The sequence below is a fragment of the Octopus sinensis genome, linkage group LG2 (assembly GCF_006345805.1).
Source record: "Octopus sinensis linkage group LG2, ASM634580v1, whole genome shotgun sequence".
In the NCBI taxonomy this organism is placed as follows: domain Eukaryota; kingdom Metazoa; phylum Mollusca; class Cephalopoda; order Octopoda; family Octopodidae; genus Octopus; species Octopus sinensis.
In genome coordinates, this window is record NC_042998.1 from 143,262,829 (window position 1) to 143,270,393 (window position 7,565).

Below are 7,565 nucleotides of genomic sequence, written 5' to 3' on the forward strand. Positions count from 1 at the left end.
TTAAGGCCTCTCCAAGTGTAAATTCGCTACAGATCACTAGGTAGAATACTTCATTATCATCATCTCTTTAGCATTATTATCTCGTGTCATAGGACTCATAGGGTTGGTCGCCCAGTTTCTATAGTGGATAAGTAACCAATATCACAACATGCCCCCCACCTCCACAACGGGATGCTAGTCAGTCGTAGAGTTACCCTCTGAGGGGTTTTATTTTTTTGTTCAAGAACACAACATAGCACCCGGTCGAGAATTGAATCCACGATCTTCAGATCGTAAGTGCAACATCCTAACCACTAGGCCATACGTCTCCACTTGATTAGTTCACCTCTGTCAAGAAAAAAAAAACAGAAAAAAAGCAACATCGCCATAACACATTTCAGTGGGTTACACTGCAGAGGTAGCCAGTAAAGATCTGTTCTATTGATCTCATATGCGAACAAGTAGCCATGGTCTGCGAAATCTCAGACACAGCGAGGTGGGGGAAGGGAGGACGCGTTTCCATTGTTATTTTATGTATGAATTCGATCTTGAAGACGAATAATCTTTTGATGTCTCGGTTTAGCTTAGCTTAGCATAGCGTATCATGACGTTGCCATGGTCACCAACGAACTGTTTGGTAAGTATCGATTACGTACTGTGATCAGTTTTAACTTCAAAATTCGATCTGTTATTGTAACAGGATACTTACGACTATGTTGACACACAAACACACGTATGTATGTATGTATGTATGTATGTATGTATGTATGTATGTATGTATGTATGTATGTATGTATGTATGTGTGTGTGTATACGGTCATATACAAAATGCACATGCACTGACTTGTGCACAAGTATGTCATGCGTTATGCGTTTGTGTCTGTGTGTGTGTATGTATATTCATATATGTTTATAAATACATATGTATGAATGTAAGTATGTATGTGTGTATGTATGTATGCATGCATGTATGCATGTATGTATGTGTGTGTGTAATGTGTGTGTTTGTGTGTGTGTGTGTGTGTGTGTGAGTAAATATCTTTATCTTTTGCTTGCTTTCAGTCACTGGACTACGGCCATACTGGGATACCGCTTTGAACAAATCGAACAAATCGATTTCAGTGCTTTGTTTTTTTTAAAGTTTGCTACTTCTACTATCGGTCTCTGAGTTACGAGGACATAAGGAAACTAATGTGGTGGTGGTGGTGGTTGGGAGAGGTAAAAACAAACACAAATATGCATACACCACACACATACACGCACATATAGTTATACCAGAGGCGACTCAAGGTTATCAGCGTCACTCGGGCTATGACAGATTTCGCATAAGACACGTCTACTCGAAGAATTTCACGCTTTCCGCTTTATTTCTAGCCCCAAATGGCTTATTTTTTATATCTTGCACTATGTCTTTCTTCATTTCTAAGTTAAGGGTTAAAATAAACCAACCTTGCAAAACACAACTGATCTTTGCACACAGACACACAGAATAACAGCAATCAAATAACAGTGGAGTGCACAACAAACATCAGCGATCTGACTGTTGCCTGTGCTCTTGACAAGAGATGCCAGTTAGTTTTTATACACCCACTAGGCTCGTTCGTATTAGCCCGAGTTGCTGGATAATATTTCGTTCCTTTAAGAATATTGTAGAACGGAAACTTTTCATAGATCGGAATTTAAATACTAATCTCTATAGAAAGTTATTGTTTCAAGAAAACACTGAATTTGAATTACTTTTAATTTTTACGATTATAGATAACAACTTGGGCCGTAACTTCTGAGGTGCGTGTGAACGATGTCGAGAGAACGTCTGCTACGAATGATATTTTTTGACACAGGGCACTTCTAAGACACCGCCAAACACTGAACGAAATGAACTGCGACCAAGCTCAATAAAAGGAGCTCGTGTTATTGACTGAAATTACACACTTGAAGTCAGTGTTGTTAGAAATGAAATCAACTTGCAAATACACGTTCACTTTACTAAATTGATACTCGAGCTAAGCCCGAACAGCCCGAGTGCCGGAGTCGCCACTGGTATATATATAATATATATATATATATATATATATATATATATACATACATACATGTACATATATGTGCAAGAGTGTGTATGTATGAGTGCATACACACTCTTCTGACAATATGATAGCTTTGATAACTTTGATAGATTTCGGCCAGTATAGGCCCAGGCTATGTCTAACTTGATAGCACTACCTGGTGAAGTCTTTCAGTCATATATAGGGCACCATGGCCCACTCTAGCAAAGAGTTATTATTGTTGGAGACATGTCCGGGTGTAGGAGGCTGGTCCGGGATTTTTTGAAGAAATTTGTCCGGTGAACTTCTGTGTTTTATGGGATCCGTTTCCGTTTTGACATATTTTGGTATGGTATTAAAGAAAGCTAGACCAGTTGAGGTAAAGTAGTTGTGACGTAACGTTATGTGTCCTGAGTTCGATTTTTGTAGTGGGTGGATAGTACGGGGTCCAAGTCTTGGATGGATTTTAAAATTGATGCCAGCATCATTTGTGAAATATTGATGGAATATTTTCCACATCACACAAATGATGTAGCGCTCCCGGCGGCGTTGGAGAGAGTAGAGACTGAGTATTTTTAGTGGACCCCAATAGTCAATGCCTGACATGTCGTCTAACTCTCTTGTTATTGACCTCTGGAGTGATTCCACTTCCATAATGAGTCGATTCGTATGAGGAGACCACAGCGGGCAACAGTATTCAAGGTGGGGTCGGGCAAAAGTAGAGTAGAGAAGGATGATGGTGTGAGCATCTAGACCGGAAAGTTCTCAGAATCCAGAAGCACATCTTGCGGGCCAAGTTAACCTTGCTGTTTACGTGGGAACTCCAGCTTAAATTGTCATCAACGATTGTTCCAAAGTCTCTGGTGTTGTTGGATGACACTAGGGAGTCACCCGAGGGAAGAGCGTATGATAGTTTCAGAGTATCCTCTTTTCTAAAGTGGATCAAATTAAATTTATCTACATTTAAAAGCATATTGTATTTTTCCGTCCATTAGACAACAGCAAACAGATCGGTATTCCATACTGTTTATGGCTTTCTGGAGGTTGGAATCATCTGCAAAGATTTTCAGTGTAAAATGTTTGATGACGTCTACTGTGTCATGGATGTAGATAATGAAGAGGAGTGGGCCCAACACAGCACCTTGTGGGACACCACTACTGACTATGTTCACCACCACTCATTGCTTGAGCCTCGTGGAGCTTTAGGTGTTTTCGCTCAATAAACACTCATAATGCCCGGTCTGGGAATCGAAACCGCGATTCTACGATCGCAAGTCCGCTGCCCTAAACACTGGGCCATTGTGCCACCACACGCACATACACACACACATATGTATGTATGTATGTATGTATGTATGTATGTATGTATAAACACACACACACACGTGTTTGTGTCACTTTCATGACATTCATGACACTACGATACAATTCTCAAAACAGTCACTTTTCTGTTTATTTCCCAAGATGGCTGCTGTTGACAGTGTAACATTTTCTATTTATTTTCGTCGCTAAAGCTTTCAGGGAAAGCATCAATTACATTTACTCCAACAAATACACAAACACGCGGAGCAGATCGATCCTTGGTGTCTAGTCAAAGTAAGCCAATACTTCATAAATGAATGAATGTCCTAGAAATGACATTAGAAGTGAAATGAATGAATGGCATATAAGTAAATTGTTAGTAAACTGTTCAATAAAAGCATTAGCGTTAACCACGGCGATCAGAAAGCGCTCGGGGTTGCTGCCAAGACCATGGATATATATGTCCCTACCTTCAGATTAAACTCTTATACATGTATTTTCTTTCTGCCATTGCCACAAGTCCTGAAATTTTGTGGGAGAGGGCTAGTCAATTACATCGACCTCAGTACTTATTTTATGCATCTCGAAAGAATGAATTATGCAGCTGATCTCGGCAGGATTTGAACTAACAACGCAAGAAGCAGGAAGAAATGTCACTATGCATTTTGTCAGACGTGTAAATGATTCTCTCAGCTCGCTATGATGTGATCGTTCGATAGACCCACTGGTGGTCTTTTCTTCATATTTTTTTTCTCACCTTGTTAATTCTTTGGGAAGAAGAGCGTATTCTCGAAACATAAAAAAACTTTTCCTTCTAAGTCTCCGTGTCCCCTATTCCTGGGCGTAAACTCAGGATTTTTAATTTTTTTTACCTCGTCCTCATGTTACTTATATTTGGGACACTACTACACCATACTTTGACACTTTGTGAACCAGAGTTCTTCGCTGACAGGCCGTTGATATTGAGTATGCAAATTAGTAGCTCCAGTGCTCTAGAGCTACTAGTTTCAATGTGTACATAAACTAACTGACTGTTTCTTTCTCTAGTATTGGTCATGTGATGTAGACACCTTTAATTAAGGTTGTTCCTCATTGCTTCAACCAACAGAGAAATAGGAAAATTTGGTCGGTCTACTATAGAGGTTTTCATATATATACTAGCAAACGCACCCGTCCTTTGGACAGTGTAATTTATTATAAAGGCGCACTCCTTTGGACGGTTTAAGTTTAATTAGCCTGCAGTTAGAAGTCGCTTCAAGTTGATAAACGTAAAATTTATAATTACCGATTTCGTTAGCAGTTTATTATATGGTATTAAAAAAAAGCGTAATGATAAAGTTTTTTCAACACAAATTTGGCAGTTAGTAATAAATGAAAGTCCATGAAATGAGATCGCAATTTAGTAGGCATTAGGGACCCTATATCTTACCTGAAGTATTTTGTAACATGCAGTTATTTTACTCGTAATGTCTGACACCCCGAATTGAAACTTTTTCATTGATAAACAAAAGTAAACATTTATAACAAACACACAAACAATAATGGCATGTACAAAAACAAATGTCAGAGCACGCTTACGAGTGAACAGCATGCGTGAAGTAAGAAGGTTCATTGAAGGTAATGTACACAGCAATCATGGAAATGAAGCAAAATATCAATGTTCTTGTAAGAAATCTGATTGCTAACGGCTACAGTTTGACGTAGATGTGAAGATTGCAGTAGAGGAGTAAGTACTGTGGGGTTGTTTTGTAGATGACATTTTTGGTTTTTCCTTCAGGAGCATAGATGAATAAGTTTTCTGGATGGTCAACCCTGGAACAACCGACATAGAACTGTCCATGTGAAAAGCATGACGTTCGAAGGTCCAATCCGACAACTTTCAGCGACTGACCTTCTGCTTTGTTAATTGTCATGGCGAGGCTGAGTTTGAGGGAACTGAATTCTCTGGATACGGTAGGGACAGTCTGTTGGGATTAGCGGAATTTTCGTAATAAAAACGGTATCATTTTTGCCGTCCCGTGATAATTTGGGCTTCAATGACGGGGTCCATCATTTGTTTTACCACATAGTGTGGGTGCGTTTAAATTGCATAAGAGAATGACTGGGCAAGTGAAGTTCATGAGGAGGGAGTCCTGTGGAGGTAATCCTGAGAAATTCTATTGGAAAGTATGTAACTTGATCGAGGTCGGTAACGGTGTCTACTGATCTGTAACAACGTTCTTGAGAAGGTAGCTTACTGAGTAAGTTATAGTTAAGAGTGGTGACAGCTGCATTTGTAGGTGCAAGAACAGCCCTGTTCTAACGTGCAAATATCGGCAGTCTGCAATGAATGGGTATTGTAAAACTGTATAACTGTTACAACTTTGTATGAGTAAAAGCAGAGACTATATATAATATGAATTAATTTCTGAAGATATTTAAAAAATAAATGAATGTTTATTTAAATTGCATGGCTACATCAAGGAAGTGCTAATATGCAAATATCAGCAGTTTGTAGTGAGGGGCATTGTAAAAACTGTAGTTGAAGACGAAGTGAAAGTAGCATAACCACATCATCAAGAGTAATGTCCCTTAAAGCAATGATCGTTGGTATTTGTTATTTACCTATAAGGTGTCTTCGTCCCCTGCGGCGGCATTACTCATTATGTGGAAAATTTGAAGAGTCTATGACCATCTCTGGAACATAAATGATGTTTGTTCCCAGCATGAACGAAATTGTATAAAATATATTGATTTTAAGGGGATCAAGAAAAAGGCACACACACATACACACACACACACACACACACACACACAATCTTCCGTTTTATTATACATATAAGATGTATGCATTTGCTTGTGTATACTTGCATATATATGTACGTATATATGCTTATATGTGTGTATATGTGTATATATATATATATATATACATACGCTTATATATGTGAATGCATGTATGTATATACATACATACATACATACATACATACATACATACATACATACATACATACATACATACATTACTGAGGTCATAAGAATTTATAAACATTTTTGGAACTGGTAAAAGAAACAAAAAATGTACTAGGCATTAAAAAGAAAGAACTGATATCGATTTGTTCGATTAAAATACTTCAAGGCGCAGTTGCAGTCTGGTGACTGAAAACGATAAAAGAACCACTAGATTCCTAAGTAAAAACTTTAAGCTAAGGGAGGTAACTCTTGTTCACCTATATCAGTATGCCAGATGGAGTGTGCAAAAAGTTACGGATATATCAATCTAGATGCTAATCTCTCCACTCTGAAGACGGCTTATATGCATACACACTTGAGGTATATCCTCGCCTTTTTGCACACTCCATTTATCAATATTACAATTATTACATAATTCCGCGCACCAGAAACAGCTGTCGAACCTGAAATTCTATGCCCTCGCCCCTTACTTTTCTACATTTTTTTGTGTTCCATGCAAATTTGTTCTGTAAATATACAAATATTTATATGCTTATAGATGAATGTTCATCTGAATATTTTCAGTATTTGTTTCTCCCTTCCTTTCTCTCTCTCTCTCTCTCTCTTGCTATATATATTCTTTTATTCTTTTATTTGTTCGGGTCATTTGACTGGAGCACCGCCTTTAGTCGAGCAAGTCGACCCCAGGTTGTCAAGCGATGGTGGCGGGACAAACACAGTCACACAAACATAAAAATACACACACATATATATATATATATATATATATATATATAATATTATATAATATAATATATATATAATATATATATATAATATATATGACGGGTTCTTCAGTTGTCCGTCTACCAAATCTACTCACAAGGCTTTGGTCGGTCTGAAGCTATAGTAGAAGACACTTGTCCAAGGTTCCGCGCAGTTGGACTGAACCCGGAACTATGTGGTTGGTAAGCAAGCTACTTACCACACAGCCACTCCTGCACCTATCATATATATATGTGTGTGCGTGTGCGTATGTGTTTGTGTGTGTGTGTGTGTATGTGTGTGTGTGTGTGTGTGGAGGCATAACTACAGATTTCTGCGCCACTCCTCACCCCGACTTTGGATGATCATAACTTTAAGAAAAATGTATATTTTCTAATGAAAATTTCTACGAATATGTATTCTATCATGTAGATTCCGAATATACAAACCTTTAGGGGGAAAGTGTTTTACGAGGGGGTGGGGTGGGAAATTTGGGAAAAGTCACCGGAGTCCACTTCAATTCGTCTTAGGCAACGAGAG

The 7,565-nt window shown here is 38.4% G+C and overlaps 1 long non-coding RNA gene across 1 annotated transcript in view; it reads left to right on the top strand.

Annotated features, from left to right (window-relative positions):
* Window positions 1-2,420: 2,420 nt before the first annotated feature.
* LOC118762332 overlaps window positions 2,421-7,565 on the top strand; it is a 14,490-nt gene continuing 9,345 nt past the window's right edge. Inside the window, exon 1 of the long non-coding RNA XR_004998080.1 lies at window positions 2,421-2,431. This is a non-coding gene — a long non-coding RNA (uncharacterized LOC118762332). The remainder of the gene's footprint in view (window positions 2,432-7,565) is intronic.